Source organism: Amblyomma mixtum, chromosome 6 (assembly GCF_055824585.1).
Source record: "Amblyomma mixtum isolate Tamu chromosome 6, ASM5582458v1, whole genome shotgun sequence".
Classification (NCBI taxonomy): Eukaryota; Metazoa; Arthropoda; class Arachnida; order Ixodida; family Ixodidae; genus Amblyomma; species Amblyomma mixtum.
Window position 1 is genome coordinate 120,644,757 of NC_143017.1, and position 17,676 is coordinate 120,662,432.

At 44.5% G+C, this 17,676-nt stretch overlaps 1 pseudogene; it reads left to right on the forward strand.

Annotated features, from left to right (window-relative positions):
- Window positions 1-14,696: 14,696 nt before the first annotated feature.
- On the forward strand, window positions 14,697-16,104 carry LOC149340212 (uncharacterized; annotated as a pseudogene).
- The last annotated feature ends 1,572 nt before the right edge of the window (window positions 16,105-17,676 follow it).

Sequence of the window (17,676 nt, forward strand, 5' to 3'; positions counted from 1 at the left end):
TCACAACACCGCTAAGGAACAAGGACAGAAGAATACGAAAAACACAGGACAATAAAGAGTTGGTCGTCAGCGCCCATCCTGTGTTTTCGTGTTCCTTCTGTCCTCGTTCCGTAGCGCTGTTGTGAATCTGTTCATTAAACAGGTGAGAGGTTTGATCCGCTAAGGTAATAGCAAGTGTTCTGAGTCTCTTGAAGGGAAGTATGTTTTCAGGGTCTGAACTACAGCACCAAGACAGGCCCGCTAAAAGAACAAGGTGCTTAACGTTTGGCGAAACTTGTCCGTTGTCGAAGCGAGAGCTCAAGAAATGCAAATTAGCTTCGTCTTAGCCTGCGTTACAGCCAACAATATTTCTTTATTGATGCATGCTATCACTAATCCCGCGTCATTTATTATTTAGCGTCTACGTGTCGGCGGCATCGCCGTCTCGAACCTCCATCCTTCCTCTCACGGTTAGCCGGAAAGCGGTGGTTACCGGGGGAGCCGATTTGGGGAGAAAGGCGAAATTGACCGGAAACGCGTCCGGCGGCTGCAGCGGCTGTGGCGAGTAGCGTCGTACCTCACTGGTGGAAAAGTGAGGAAAACCGCGAGGCCTAGCTGCTCTCAAAAGCAGCAGTCTTCGCCCGACGCTCCCACTCCCTTCCCAAGAGATTTCCTTCGCTTTGCCGAGATGGACAAAGCACCACTTTGTTGTTACGGCGAGGATGAGTGAGACGCTGACGCCCCTGGAGCTTGAAGGGTGCTTTGGAAACCCACAAGGCGATCATTTCTCACGATTCTGCCTCGCTGCTCGCCCGGCGTGTTCTCGAGTTTCTGCTTCTCACAGTATCTTTTTAGAGCCTGGGTATGATCTCCCGTTGATTTATTTGCTCAACGAGAAATGAGGGAAAATATTTGGGTCAAGCGAAAGAAAGGAAATCTTTCTTGCATCCATATATTTTCTTTAAATAGTCAGTTTGTTTCTTTTCTGCGTGAAGATGTGCACTACAGAACAAGTTTCAGGGAAATATGCATTAGACATCAGGCGCTTCCCAATCCTATCAAGCACACATGAGTTAAAATTGTTTCTTTGTAGCACTGTGGCGAAGTCGTGGCAGATTCTCTGTAGGCGCAATACCCCTGCTTAACAACAATCAGCTGTCAGTTCAGCGTCGTGTCTGTGTACTCCTACGGTCCTCGTATTTTTCGCCATAACGTTAATAACGATTTCCTCCTCGCTAGTCCGCTATGCAGTTTACTTAGTTTGCTGCTTCAGATTTAAAACACTGACACCATCTACTTAATGTGATTCGTTCTCGGCGTTGTTTACTGTTTACTTCATTATTGTTATAAATGTACCACCTTATGCAGGCACACGTTCGATTTCTCTTTACATTTTACTTTTATTGAACCCTTTTATGTGACACGGGGTGGTTTTGAAAATGTGTGCTTTTCTAACTGCGCTGCTTGTTATTGTTTGTTTATATTTATTGTAGTTTGCATTTCTTGAGTGCTCTCCCACCTTCCAGCCCTCGAATATGTAGAAAATGGTGATGACGGGGATTTGATTTGAATGAAGAAAGGGTAGCATGGCGGAAGAGTTGTGCACGGCAGACGTGTTCCAACTGCACGGAGTGGGAGCAAAGACACAATATACGAAAACTGGCGAGTTTAATTCTATAAGTTTACTTCGGAACTACTCAATTCAAGAATCCTAATTGGCAGCTGTTATTAGCATTTAATAAATGTTTTCGAGAACTTAGAAGTAACGAAAGGAGTGTTACAATTTGGAAAGCCTCTTCAGTTTCATGGCAGTGGACGCGAAACGATATCAACCAAATACCCTTTATTTCGACATAGTGCAAGCCCAATTTCATACCTCTAGTTCTATTCGTCCTTTCGCGTTGTCATAGCACCTCGTGTCGTCGTCCCATCCACATGCCCCCCAAGGTAGAAACGCGCAAAGGTAGGAAGGTTCAGAGCAAAAAGTATAAAAAGATAGAGTGACCCCTGCATTCTATCTCCGGTGAAGGGCAACTTGGACAACCGAAATAGAAACGGAGGGTCTAACCCGGACAGTGATGCAGAGTGCAACTCAGCCACGAATCCGCCCAGTCATTGACAGGCTACTGCAGCTCCATTTGGGCAGGTGAGCTTGAATAATGGGGCACGAGTAACATAGAGAAGCATACAGTAAACACTGCAGACAGGATAGTAATACGTCCTGTCTTGTTTGATAGAGACGGACGTCGTACAGAAACAGACTATCACGGGATGGCTGAAAATTTTTTGAAGTTCCTTGGTCATGTGCTCGGCTTTTATGCAAGGCCAGCGTAACGGTTTCTCTTGCACAAGCGCGCCATCATGCACAGCCATGCATTTTCAAGAGCGACAATGAGCTCCTAAAAGTGCCTACGGCTGTTCGCATTTCTTTGCTGGCAAAATCTGTTTTCGTACAAATATGGCATAGTATGAGACGGTAATGTATGGAACGTAACGTAATGGTACAGTATTGCATGCAACGCAACGATAAAGCGTGGCGTGGCAATTTCCGGTAGGATGTGATGTGTTGTGATGGGATGTCCTTTGGTGCTGTGTAATGTGGTACGTTGGGTGTCGTATTGTATGGTATGGTATTCTATAGTATGGTATGACACGGTACTGTGTGTTTGATGTCGTATGTCGCAGTTTGATGCGGTATCGTGCAGTACATTGTGTAAGTGGACTGCGGCCATGATCTAGTGATTTGAGCATTCGCCGTTCATGCAGAAGGTGCGAGGTTCGATAAGCAGCGCCGTCGGGTACCCACCGATGATACAACGTGTACAAGCTTTCCCCTGGCCTGCTGTTCAGATTCTTTGGGATGAAATGCTCGAGAAATGAGTATTTGAACCCAAACTTGAGTAGAGGAAAGTACCTAGTGCCATGGCGGCACGATTCATCATCGTCAGGCTTATAAGTTACAGTATGGCTCAGTATCAGTTTACCGCCCTGAAGAAGCAGACAGGCCAAGGCTGAGTAACCCGTTTTGAGGCCAAAGACCGCACACTAATTTCCTATACTTTGGGTCCTGTAAAGTTCACTGACAACGTACATCTCAAGGATGTTTTTTTCATCTCGCCCCCATTTATGTGGACAGCCGGTTCGTACTTATTTTCCAAGAACCCAAAAACAAACTGGTAGTTTAAGGTCCTAGAAGCTTCTGTTAAAGCCAAGAGCGGCATGTTCTGCAATGCAATAATGCTCACTGGCGACAAATTAGGCTGCAAAAGATGAGAACTGCAGAAAAATATAAAACAAACGTTTAGGTGCTACGTATATCTCGAACTAGATGAACTCTTTGCGAGATATTTTTTAAGCCCAACCGTGAACGCCCCGACACTGCAGCTTCTTAGAGTTCATTCTAAGTTAGGCTTATTGTTAAGCCAACTTGATCTAATTTAAAAGGCGGCTGAGATTTGAAACTTTGTCTGCAAGTGAAGACTCGACCACGGAGAAAATGGCTGCAAAACGCGCTCCTTCGCCGTCAAACACTGTTTGCTTTATTACGTCACATGAAGAGGAAGTGTGCTCAGTAACAAACACTCAGCTAAATACTCTTGCTGCTATTCAAGGTAGATACCGGCAGCATGGAAAGGCAAGCAAGCCAATAGCATCAAGTGCAACAGGTCCATGCGTCGTAAAAGCGGCTCTGCAAGGCCGTAAAAGAAGGCAACACCATGCGAGACACGCAAGCAGCGGTGCGTTTCAACTACACGGGCTCTCTGTTAAAGGCACGACTGCTCTCGAGATTCGACCGAGGACCCTTTAAACCCTACCCTTCTCTCCGTTGTTTTGTTTCGTTCGTTACGCTTCGAGTTTTTTCCCTCCTTTACGATGTTTTATTTGAGAACTTAGATGTGCTGAAGTACTTATTTCGCACTGGCGCACACCCGTCTCCGAGGTAGTCGCGAGGGGAATCTCAGCAGACTTTGCCGCGTCCATCAATGGCTCCTGCGTGCACTTGAAGGCGAGGTGTCGCTGCCACCGTTGCCGTATCAAATCTCCTCACACCCCGTGCGTTTCGTCCGGAGGGACGTTGACGATAGAAGAAGGAGAAATGGCCCTGTAAGGAACAAGAGGATGTCGAGAGAGATGCCGTAAAGAACGGCACCATTTATTCGCCTCGTCCTAAAGTAAGATAAAAGAGCTGCGCCTAAAGCCCCATGAGCACTCATGGCATCAGAACAGCAGACGTGTTTCTGCCGGAAAGCGGCGACGAAAGTTATCTTTTCGGGCATTTGTTGTGGCGGTTTTCGTTTCAAACCCAAGTTCGAAAGCGTATCCCCGGAGAAGAGAGCATTTTCTTGTCATCAAAATAGAAGCCTTATATTTATGTGCTTGCATGGTAGCCTACAGCTGGCTGTGGTTAATTTGCGTCTCTTTTGCGTTTTTATTTACACAGTTTTTTATTCGATTAAGTTATGCGCGCTGACATAATACAAACAAACGAGTTATGCGGGCAGACATACCAACGATTTTTATGTATCCATTGTAGCAACTTAAAGTACCATACCTTATCTGCCCTCAGCATATTGTACTTTATAAAAAATGGATGCATTCGTAGTTCCCTTCCCTCGCCATGATAATTTTAGCATATGCGTATATCTTCTTCAGTAAAGTAATTAATTTTTTGTAATTAGAATCAGCTCTCGCATCACAGACTAAAATACCATAACTTATTCTAGAATAGAATAGAGAATAATATAGTGTCTGCTTCATCCAAGATGGAATCAAGTGCTGGATTCTGTAAAGACAGCCAATGACCCGTGATAAGTCGGACTTAAGGCAACTAACATCGGCGTTCCAGGACAGATCGCTCCTAAACCATAAACCTAAGAATTTTTGCTCAGTGACCTCCTCCAACAGGCTACCTTCATATCTGATGCTAATAGGGTTCTGGTCCCTAACGCTTGTGGGTATAAAAATTACGCGTTTAGATTATGTTCTATTTAGAGTAATGCGATTGGCTTGTAGCGACCTGGAAAGTTTTAATAAGTAATCATTGACAGATTTTTCAAGGCATGTTTTTGTTGTTCCTGTAAAAAATATATTCGTGTCGTCAGCATACATAATTAACTGAGGGGATCCTGGTATAGTAGTTATATCATTCACATATATAAGAAAGAATAAAAGCCCCAAAATTGATCCTTGAGGGACGCCGTGTTGTATCTTCACTTTAGTCGAAGTGAGATCGTTTATGACTTCGTACTGTGATCTGTCTTTCAGGTACGTTTGCAATAGCCTCTGTGCAACGCCCCGAATCCCGCAGATCTCTTCCTTTTTTATCAATATGTCATGTTGCACAGTATCGAACGCTGTCCTAAGATCTATAAATAGACCAAGGGTTCAGAGTTTCTTCTCTATGTTTTCAATAATTTTGTTTTTCATATGTATAAGGGCTTGTTCTGTAGACTTATTTGCTTGAAAACCGTACTGCGCATCAGCTATTATTTTATGTTTCTGGAAAAAGCTGGTAAGTATCATTAATGACCCGCTCAAATATTTTTGAGCACACAGTTAGAACAGAGACTGGCCGGTAGTTACTCATATTTGTTGCACCGCCGCCTTTATACACGGGTACTACTATAGCTATATTTAGGTCATCCGGAAACATCCCAGTAAGAAGCATTAGGTTGATTATATGGGACAACACATGACTAATATGATTTGCAGCATGTTTAATTTGCAAAGCCTTTAAACCGTCATCTCCAGGCACTGCGTCACTTTTCAAGCTTCCGATTATTTGGAAAGTTTCAGTTTGACTGAAAAAAAAACCGAGGTAGAGCTCATTGGACTGTTTATATGCGTATGGTAGTACATGCTAGCAAGTGGGCCTGTATATTTCCGTGTGCTAATGAACCTAAGATTCATTTCTTCTGCAAGCTGATCATCAGAGACGTTCGCCATCGACTGTGATATCTGTTTCACAATGGCTTGAGCGCCTTTTGTTCATTAGAACGTTAACCATCTCCCATAACCTTTTGTAGTCATTGCAAGCACGAAGAATTGGACCACCAAAGTATTAGATCTTTGCTTTTTTCAGGTCTCAGTTCAATTTGTTTCTGTAGGATTTAAACTCTTGCAGTAAATGCAGATCACGACATTTGAGAAAAGCATGAAAGTTCTTGTTTTTTTTCTCTTATTCGTTTAAACAAGTCCTCAGCCAGCCAGGGTTTCCGCATTATTTTTAGTTTTGTGTTATGCTCGCACAAGGGCAAAGCTGCATCATAGCACTGTAGCAACCTCTTCAGCAATATTTTGTAAGTGACTGTAGTACTAGTTTTCTTGTAAACGTCATCCCAGCTTTCTTTCTGGATTAGGCTGCAAAATTGTCGCAGGCTTCGGTCATTAATTGTGCTATGCCAGCTCCTTTCTTTGCTGCTTCTGGATTTACCAGTCACAGGGGGGCGCAAGCAGAATACTGGAAGGTGGTCGCTGAGGTCGCATATCATGAAACTCGCAGAAATATCCTCACAACTCATGTTGGGAACACAGATATTCAGAGACGTTTCAGTATCAATAGTCACCCTTGTAGGAATTGTAATAACGTTGGTGCAAGCATACAAGTGCATAATGTCGCAGAATTCGTTTGCATTCGTGCTGTCCGATATTGTAGCAATATTCACATCTCCAAGAATAATAAACGATTTTGTGATAGCTCCAACATAACTCAGTGCACTTTTTAAACAGTCAAAAAAACGGGACAAGATACCAAACGGCGGTCTGTATACGGCTCCAATCGCGGTATCAGATATTTTAACAAACAGGCTTCCTGTGTTTTCGTTAGTCCTGGTCAAGTTATCTAGAACTTCATACCGCATACTTTTCTCAATATACACAGCTACTCCACCTCCCCTTTTTGCCTCCCTGCATACGCTTTCGCACGGATAACCTGGAAAGTAAGGCGGAATGTCGTCCTTTGTTAACCAGGTTTCAGTTAAAACTATTACTTTAAATTTCATGGTTGGGACTGCAGGAATATATCTAGATCAACTGCTTTGTTTTTTAAGCTGCGCATGTTGAAATGAATAATTGTAAGCTCTCGTGCTCTTGTTTTATATGCTTTGTTGAAAGCTTCAGAGTCATAATAGCAACACTCGGCCATGTCCATTGCAAACGTTCAGTGAGAGTTTGGAGCATTCCTGTAGGATTTGCTTAGGTTCCTATTTTCTCCAGATCAGACACACTGGCAATTCTAAAGACATCTGCAGTCTTATCCCTGCGCGCATAAATTTTTCCATGGGAGGTCCACATGAACTTCCCTCCCATCACTTTCTTGTGTTCAACCGCAGCACCCAAGAACTTTTTGTTCGAAGCAGTTAAGTGCTCATTTCAGTACACAAAACAGCTTTCCCCGCCGAAGTCAAGATGTTTAGTTGCTAGCCCCTTTTGCCGGAATTTCTGCAGAACCTTGTCGCGCTTAGTGCGCTGTACAAAACGGACAACAGTGTTTTTTTCTGTTTGCGTGAATGCTGGGAAGCGGTGGCATACATCAATGTCGGAGTCAGCTATTGGTTCATCTAGGAAAGCTCCAATTTTCTTGACAGCGTCGCATGGGTCGCCGGCAGCTGGTACCCGTTTGATCTCAATATTAATAGCTCTCTGGTACCGTTCCCAATCTTTTCAGTCAGCCGTTTATTTTCTGCTGTCAGCTCATCGTTCTTCTTCGTAAGTACCTGAACTTCTTTTTGCAGCTCTTTAACTCATTCTTGATTTCACTTACGCCACCACATGTGTCATTGCAGTTTTTCACGCTGTCTTTCAACGTTCTGAGATCAGCCCTCAGTTCCCGCTTCAGATCTTCTACCGCCTTACTGATATCTTTCACATCTTTGCTCATGGCGAACACTGTAGTGCGTGACAAAGATTAACACCAAATTCAGACCGTGTACGGACACACACTTCGACACTCAATGCTGTGTTCGGCAGAGGCGCACAGACTGTTTTCTGGATTGCACAATAAGTAGCAAAAGCCTCACCTGCAAAAGCAAAAGTATGCTTAACACGGTGTCTGTTGCACGCCGCCACCGAACTGAAGCCAAGCTGTGCAGTCGCACTCTTTATGGGGCACGATCCGATCTCCGATGACGCCCCCTTGCCGCTCACCTCAGTCCCACCACGCATGCGCTGCAGGGTGTTGAGACGAGCTCAGGAGCCGGCGCTCTTTCTTCTTCTTCTTCTTCTTCTCCACATGACATAATCACGCGGGGGGATTGGCCAAGGTACGGTGGTGAATGCCAAGGAGGTATATGCGCGGGCGGCTTGCAGAACTGCAATAGCAAAAGTATGCTTAACACGGTGTCTGTCGCACGCCGCCGCCGAACTCGATAGGATACATTCGATAGGATACATCACAAACCAGACTTGTTAGTTTAGGAAATTCATTTTGCACGCTTTTGAACGCTTGAAATAACTCGTTGAAACAATCCGCTGTCGTTTTGCGCCAAACTGAACGTACCAAACTATTACGAGCATGCTGCTACAAACCTACCAAGGAAGACTAACACTGGTGTTACTTGCATATGCTGAATATTTCTTTGTAAAAAGTAAATCGCTGCACATTGTACGAGATGAAAAATGTCTAAAAATATCTCGATGTAACGCGGTGACGAAAACGGATCGTTACCACACTCATACCACAAATACCAAGAAACAGAAAAGGTAGTTTTTTTGCAATCTTCTCTGTTTCTGCACTGGACCAATCAAACAAATATCTATATCACTTTTGGGTGATGCAAAAGAAATTTGTAAATACTTTGTGGTTCCTGGGTTATCTTCAATTAGTCAGGGTATTCTCCAGAATCAATGATTTTAGGTCGGCCAGTATTTGAGATGAAATAAGCTCAACAAAAAGGCTAAGTATTTGTGAACCACTTTCGCATGGAGATGATAAATGGGAGCAGCCTTCGCATTTTTGTATTCGCCGAAGCAGATCTTGCGAACACGAGGGAAAGCGCAAGATGTATTCCATTATCTCCTCGTAGCGTAGCGTGTGTGCCATGGCGACAGGCAGAGCGAGCTTGCTGCGCTGCGATTAGCTCCCGTTTACCGCCGCATGTGGGCCCCTTCGAGATATGTCGGTTGCTAGGCCGAAATATATATCCAATCTAAAGTAGCACCCAGGAGCATTTTTTTCTAATAAGAGCCGCCCGCTAACCACACCAGGCAAAGTTCGTCTATTGTTCGTCGGTAATTCGCACTTGTATACCGGGCTTAATAGTATGAAAGTCGAAGCTTCAAAGCATCGTTAATTCATTGAAGAACAAGTATCCTATAGTGTGAAGGCCCCGCTTTGCAAGAAACGGTGTCCTGTTTGCCCTGGTCTCGCCTGACTAGTTACACACCCACAGTCAGATTAAAAGAGAGCGGTTTATTCCGGACCAAACCAACGCGCTTCCCAAGGGGCACAACATAGAACGTAGTGGTGAAGCAGAGCATGGAGTCAAGGCGCTTGAGAGCGCAATACTATGGCTACTGCAAAACTGGCGCTAGCTCCTAAGCGCGGCAGAACAAGAACACACTGAGACTCGAATGGGACAAAGCGGCACAGGTAAGGGCTCGAAGCGGTACATGAAACCAGGCTGCTCGCGCAGCAGCCACTTACGCCAAAAAGGTATTCCGCCTTCCGAGATGCAGCTTCCATTTTCTGTCTTCATCCTCGTCGTATGGTGCCGCTCCGCCGTCCGCGCATACATCCCGACGGCTCGTGCTGGCAGCCGAAAGCATAATCGCCCCCCAGCCGCACTCCCTCCGGAAGCCTTTTGGCTGGCGGTATCAAGTCATCACCGAAGCGATAACCTTCCACATCTCGAGAGCAACACTGCGGTCGTGCGCAGTTGCGCTGCACCCGTACGCACTTAGACATTGACTGGAACATGCGCAAGCAGTTCAAATACTTAAAAAGGGGCCGCGGATCCCCACAAGTGATAAGACACGTAGGGCTAGCAGGCGGCGTTCTTTAACTCCTACACAGTGCTAGTGTTTAGCTAGTTCGAGCGCTTTTCTGGCACCATCTCGGCTCGGTGGCAAAATGCCGGGCCACTCTCGCTTCGGCGCGGAATGCACTCGATGCTTCTGCATCGAGGTCTACTTGTACAGCCCACACGGATAATCTCACTATTACGAGTGTCTCGTTTACATGAACATCTGCGGAAAACGCTGCATTAACTAGAATCCTAGAGCCAAGGTGGTATAAGAGTTCGCAAGCACTCGGTTGCTGTTTTCTCATCGTTGTATATCTAAAATTAGCTCAACTTAGTCGCCAGCGTGTAGGTTCAGTGCATGTAAAAAAATTATTGCAATGTTTAAAGATGAAGATGAGCCGTTTACGTGCGTAAGAAATTCCCTAGAGATGCGCTGAAAACTCTCAATAATAGCCATGGTAATGAAGCGTCTTTCGTTATACGAAAGCTTAGATGCAGACATTAAGGCTTTATTAAAACAAAGTTTTCAACTTCTCAAAGCAGAGTCCGTCAAAAAGCGTCGACGCACGAGCACAAGCATGCATTGGATATAAGGAAGAAGGAAAGGTATGGTCAGGAATCTGAAATATTTCGCTCTGTAACCAGCAATTAAATATCCTTGGAGCACGTAGAGAGGCTAGCAGGGAACATAAGTCCTGCGGTTGCACCGTTAGGGCTACTGCAATATCGGCTGGCTGTAGTGTACTTTTGTGTGCGTCGTCAGCCTGAAGAAAAAAGATAGGAAGCGCTTTCACTGCAAATGGTATACATGCTTAAACTGTACACGTGTTCCACAGGATGGCCTTAAGCCGCGAGTAAAGGCGTGACCCCAAAGAAGCCTAATGACCACCACTTGCAGCTTCCAGAACATCATGTACAATAGGCGCTTGTTTCAGAAAAAAACACCACGTACGATAGCTTTTCCAGACAGGCCATCGTTCCCCGTACTGTATTTCGTTATTAGCTCATGACTTGAGCGAATGACTAGAACTCCGTTTACAATGAGGCGTAGATGTGAAATAAGAATTTATAAAAAATGCGCTCGTTGAGATTCAAAATAGAAATGAATGCAGTTCAGTCCGCTCATACGCCAAGGTTGAGTAGAACTATACTAGCAATATGAACTGATTTAAGGTAGAGGATTTTCACTTTTTAAGAATCGTCGGTTGATTTGGGCAGATGTTTGTCTACTGAAAAACATAAAATGTGAAATATATCCGGACTGGCGTTCACTTTAATGTTCTGCTCTAGAACATTCGGCAGAAGTCATTTCTAATGCACTATGTAGTCCTTAAGCCTGTTTTGCCAGTAGCTTGAGAATTACTAAGCAAATGGTTTGGATTGGTTTTAGCGGGTTCAAAATCTCAAAGCGACCCAGGCTATGAAGGCCGCCGTAGTGGAGCACTTCGGATAATTTTGATCATCTGGAGTCCTTTAACGCGCATTGACGTAGCAGAGTAAACGGGCCTCTAGCATTTGGCCTCCATCGAAATGCGACCGCCATGGCTGCGATCGAACCCGAGTCTTTCGTGTCATCAGCCGAGCAAGATAATCACTGAGACACCGCGGTGGCTATGCTAAGCAAATGGTAGCCAGGCTTTTGGTAAAGATCAGTGTGGACACAAAAAAGTAAACTGCCTGGATATTACCTCTTACAGAATATCATGGTGGACGGCAGGGTTTTGTGCGTCATTTTTGTCAGTATTTCTAATCAAAAGCAGGCCATTCTGTACAGACGGTCGTAAATATTATTTATTGTGATTATTCTTGACATTCCGCGTTGAAAGTGCATTCATTTAATGATTGCATCATCATGTGTTGCAGCCCTTTGAGTGGGTGAGTCCTTTTGTCATATCACGCAAAAAGAACGGAAGCCTCTGGGTGTGCATGGACAAAAGAGAACAGCAACTATATCATGCACAAACTCTACCTAATGCCTGCACGCGAAGGCATTGGCTGGGAGCTATCAGAGACGCAATATTTTCCTCGCCTTCACACCTATTCCGGCTTCCATCAGATACCACGTAATGAAACTACATCGCTGATAGGTACCATCCTTGACAAAGTAACCAGCCTCTATGATTTCCGTTTGACTTGTAGAGTTCTTATGGCTTCCCTGAACATGGAAAGGTCCTGGAAGGAGAGGGCAGGTGTTCTCCTTACCTTACATAAATTTAAAACTTAAGGGGTGACATCAATGCTTCACTATGCCACTGAGAAGCAAACCACAAAACCTTGGTACCTTGTTCAGTAGCTATCGCTGCCTATGGCTCCCTTTTGGCATTTCTATCGTTACTGCGTTGTTTCAACATACTCTGACCCAGAATTTTGAATGCCTACCAGGAGTATCTGTCAGCGCCAACGGTGTACTAATCTGGGGTAACAACAAACAGCAGGATGACGAGCGCCTGCTAGCCGCACTGAGGGCCGACGAAGCCGGACTTACGTTCAGTGATAAAAAGCGTGCTTTCTGCGTGAAGGAAATAACGCTTCTTGATGCCATCATCTATGAATTTTATTTACTGTCAAGCCCTGATCTAATTTCAAGCATGCAACATATGCCTGCTTAGGATGACAAAAAAATGGCTGGCGGTTTAGCATCGCTAAGCACAAAATATTGTGCGAAATCACAGTTTTTGGTAGCTGGACGTCGCCGCCACGTACCTGAAAGCGCGATTGAGCTGTCCACTGCGCCAGGGTGCCAGTCATGCGCATCTTAAACTTTTTCGTCGTCAGTGCCAATTTACCCAGTGTACGCCGGCGGCCTATGCTCCAGTGCTGCGTTTCTGCAGCAGTGTTGTTTAACGCTAATGCGTATTGCTCTAGGGCCGTGTTTTTAGCGAAACGTTGTCCACGCCAATGCATGTAGAACACATCTCTCTGTCACTACCGCTACATTGCCCAAAGCGCGAACATTTTTTTATTGTTCTAATAGTCCATGGAGATGATGCGCAATGCACAGCATGACAGTGTGTTGCAGTTTAACGTGAGGCGTGCTCGGCTGCGGTGATTGCCTGATGCGATGATAATGAGGTCCGCTTGATAAGCTGCGATGTTCTGCTCTATGGAAAGCCACGGCGACAAATTAATGTCTATGTATTTAATACAGTACTGCAGGGTATCAGTCTTTTTGAAAGCATAGCCAGCTTACGGGACTGTGACCGGCACGTTGTGCTAATGGATAACTTTAATTATATGTACGACCCAGGTGATCGTGCTGGTCGTGATATACCCAGGGATAGGAGGGGTGAATTTTTGTCACTTGTTACAGAAGATGCAGGACTCATTCTTACCGGAGCTTCATGTCCTGGTTCCCGCCTATTCACGCGCTTTCAGGGCCATTCTCAAGCTCGCCCAGGTCGAATTTATGCCTCTTTCGCACTTGTCTCCCGAGGATTGGTCTGTGACACTGTGCCAGTTTCATTCCCTGATCACTGTATGGTGGTTGCTCGCCTCGGAGGCAGTGATTGTTCGAAATTTAGGCCGAAATGGGCGCTTTGGAAGATGAACTCCTCAGTGATTAATGATGAAGAATTTGTCATTCGTGTCCGCTCGCAATTGGAATCCTGTTTCTCGAGCACTATGCCGTTGTTGCCCGCTTGGGAAATGTTTAAGCAGGACGTGCGTGCTACAGCTATAGAAACTGGTTCCGTGAGGTCCTTTTACAGGAAACATCAGGAGCAGACACTCAGGAAAAATTTGTACAACCTCTATGAAATAGAATGCGAGGCACCTGGCTTATATGCCGATGAATTTGCTAGTGTCAAAAGTGAGTTACAAAGATTTGATGCAGAACGCGACAGGGGTGCCCGTGTTCGAGCTCGCACAAGCATGATTTGCAATGTGAGCATCCGACACGACGAGCTTTGCTTGATGAGCGCCGTCGTGCGACTGCAAAGTTTATTTCGGGGATGATGTCCAATGGCAAACTAGTGACCAGTACAAACGATATGATGCCCATCTTTGTGGATTCTTACAGAGAATTGTTTAGTGCTTCTCCTGGTGCGCATAATTCGGAAATTTTGGCGCATTTCAGCATCTTAGTTATCCCTTTATCAGAAGACGATTGTCTGGTATTAGCGGCTCTTTCACGCAGGAAGAGGTAGAACAAGCAATCGATCAGTTACCAGCCTCAAAAACGCCTGCTGCTGAAGGAATTTCTGGTTAATTTTACAAGGCTTTTAAATATATTCTCATTCCAGTCCTGCTGCAAGTCTTCACGGCGAGGTTCGATACAGGAGCCGTTCCTCAGTCTTTTACAAAAGCCATACAGTGCTAATTCCGAAAACTACTGATGAAGGAAAACCGCGCTCCGTAGAAGGTTACAGGCCCATTACATTGGCAAACGTGGATTACAATTTTTTTTTCATATGAATCAAATCACCTGCAATTCACAATGCCGGTATTAGTTGGATCTCACCAGACGTGCGGTTTGAGAGGCCGCTTCATTCGAAGTAATGTTCACACTACGCGTACAATTCTTGAATATTCCTTCAGCTCTCATGAGTAGTTTGCTCTGCTTCCGATCGAACTTGCGAAAGCATTTGACCGTTTTAGCCATTCATTTCTGTTCTCACTTCTAAAGCAAGCAAATATGGGGTCTACTGTGCTTAAGGGGTGCAACTTTGCTGTAGCAACTGTTCAACATAATTAATTGTTAATGGCCAGCTCTCGAACCCCGTGCCCATCCGCTCTTCCGTGAAGCAAGGCTGTCCGATGTCTCCTCTGCTTTTTGCTCTTTACTTGTAACCACTTTGTTTGAGTGTTTCGCGTAACAGTAACAAACACGGGTTCCCTTTTTTTGGGAAATGAATTCAAATTGCTAGCTTATGCTGACGATCTTGCATTTTTCGCTATTGAGAAGCCCAGAATTTATGCTGTGTTGTCCACAATAGATCAGTTTGGCATCGTTTCTGGTGCTCAAATGAATCGCTCCAAAAGTTCTGTCCTATGGTTTCGTTCGTGGGGCACAACTCCGCTCGTGTACGCTGGAGTAGAATGGTCTTGTGTGCCTCCTAAATATCATGGTGTTCCACTTTATGCCTTCAAATCAAGTGCTCATTACTGGAGAGAGCGAATTCCGGCCATTGAACGTTATGCTCATACGTTTGTCCCGCACCGGCTTTCAATTTTTGGTCGAGCCCAGGCTTGCAACGCTTTTCTGGCAACAATAATTTATTACCTACTCCAGTCCCATCACTGCGCCAGACATTACATACAGCGTTTCCACCGCATATTTGCTACGTTTATTTGGTCTTCCAAATCTGAGTCCATGCTTCGTGATAACCTTTTCAGGCCTGTTTGTGCAGGAGGACTGGGCGTAGAGCACCTGTATGTGAGACAGTTGGTTGCCAGTCTCTTCTTTTTTCGTGATTGTTCCCACCCGATTATTAAAGCATTCTTCCAGGTTAACTTCCTGACTCTACTTCCGAACTTAGTAGCTTCTTAAAATTTTGCTGAACGCCCCCGTTTACCATTCTCTATGCAGGAAGTTTATGCCTGCGTGGGTTTTTGGCAGTTCGGTTTTCAAATGAGTGCTTATATTCTGCTTCGTGTAAAAATCTGTACAGGGAATTAATAACGACGCTCTTTCCGCCCCCACAGTATCATTCTGTATACCTTGGGCTCAAGGGTCATGATGTTTTAAAGCAAGTGCGTAAAATGCTAATTTCTCCTTGCACCAAAAGATTTTTATATAAATTACACACTGAAACACTACCTGTCAACACGTGGCTCAATAGAAAAAACATTTTTGTGTCTTCTGTGAACTGCCACTTGTGCAATGAGCCGGAAACAATTGAACATTGTTTTATAGACCGCAAAGACGCGATTTTGTTTTGGGATGCGTTGCAGAGGGCGCTGCAGAAAGATTTTCTCCTAAATTCCTACAGTGTGTGCTACCTTGTTGTTTCCCAACTCGAAACCCTATGATATGATTCTTCTGATTGGACTTCATAGCCTTTGAAAAACGCGCATGCAAGACCGCAACGTTGAACCTGTTGTTTCGCCCAGAATTCATTTTAGCCGAATGTTGCGGCAGGTAACAGACATTTACAAAGAATTGGACTTTCTACCGGATTGGCTTCCTCTTATGATGCGCTGTATAACCTTGCCGGCCTTTTAGTCCTGTTGCGTGTTTTATCTTCTTTGAGCCACGTAGCGCCTACCTAGGTGTTCTGTAAATAGCTTTTTTTTTGTATATACATATATATGTATATATATCCTTTCTCTACATAACCATGTAGAATAAATACCATGAAAGAGAAACAAAAAAATATGGTGATAGCCTAGTGCTATCGCGCAGTGGCCAGCGAAGATGACCTGTTCGCGCCGCTGCGGGTACGAAGCCCAGTTGCGGCTATTCATTTGATTTATTTTTATTTATTTATTTCACTTCGCACAAACCCGTAAAAATAGCAAACCCGCACACTAAAACGCAGTAGGGTGAATGAATGAACAATCCGCGGGTGTTGTTGTGGCTTAGCCAAGCGATACGTCGTTTCGCTGCTTGAACCGAAGGATAGTCACCCAGCCTCATTCCCAATGAATGAGGTCATCACACAGCTGAACTTAACGGGAGAATGGAAGGAAGCCCGTTCGACTATAGGAAGCCATCATTTTGATCTCCATGTATAACGCGAGGCTGTTCTTAATTTAGCGGTCTGTTTGGCAGGCAGTCGGAAGAATAGGGATCCATAAAATAAGATTACAGACCAGAAACGTACGGAAGCTGTCCGATCGTGATGCAGACACTATACCGTACAAAAAAATAACTGATATGACCTGAACTGCAAAAGTATGGAAAGAAAAGATAAGACTGGTTGAAGTAGCCACAAGGCTTTGCAAAGAGACAAAAGCGCTGTTGCCGCCCTTCCGCAGAAAAAAAAAAGAAAAGAAATACCGAATGAACTCGACAAAAAAACTTCCCAGCAAGGTGCAGAGAACTTCATGGAAAGTGCTTCAATACTTTTTGCATTAACGGTGCGTGCACTAAAGAGGAACATCCTCGTCGGCACAAGCGCTGAGTCAAGAACTAGAAATCCTTTTGTTTGGGGCGCTTTCCCAGAAGCCCTTTGAGAGTGATAATGAATGTACCCACAGAGATGTGAAACTAGGCAGGAAGGAAGACAAAACGAACGCATAACTGAAAGAACAGCTTTTTTGGGAACGCTATTGATAAGAACGGGGAACAAGGACATTTGTTTAGTAAAATCAATAAGCATTGTTTTTTCCTTCTTGTTATGGGGGTTTGCTTAAAATTCTTAGCCTTGCATTATTTTTCTTTCCGTTCCATTTAAAATTCAAGCATTTTGGGTTATCCTGTCAAGAACATTGATCTTTCTATCTGGCTCTTTTTTTGCCTCAAGGCATCACACTGGTGACCTCGGTGTCGAAAAATATAAACAAATTTATGCAGATCACTTTTGTCATACTTCGACATGACTGTGGCGTGGGTGCTTTGAAAGGCATCCGTTTTTATTCTTCCAATATAATCATCGGCGTTCCCCTAAAGGATCTTATGGACATCATAATTTGGTTTGCAGTAAGCTTGGGAGATACTTTTGTGATATATGTAGGATAACATCGAATTTAACATGCAGGTGGTGCTAGCTGCACAATAATATTCCTGGTTAGACCTTTTCATACTGCTTTGTGCATTACACTGTAGATAAGTATTGAGCGGATCTTGGAATGG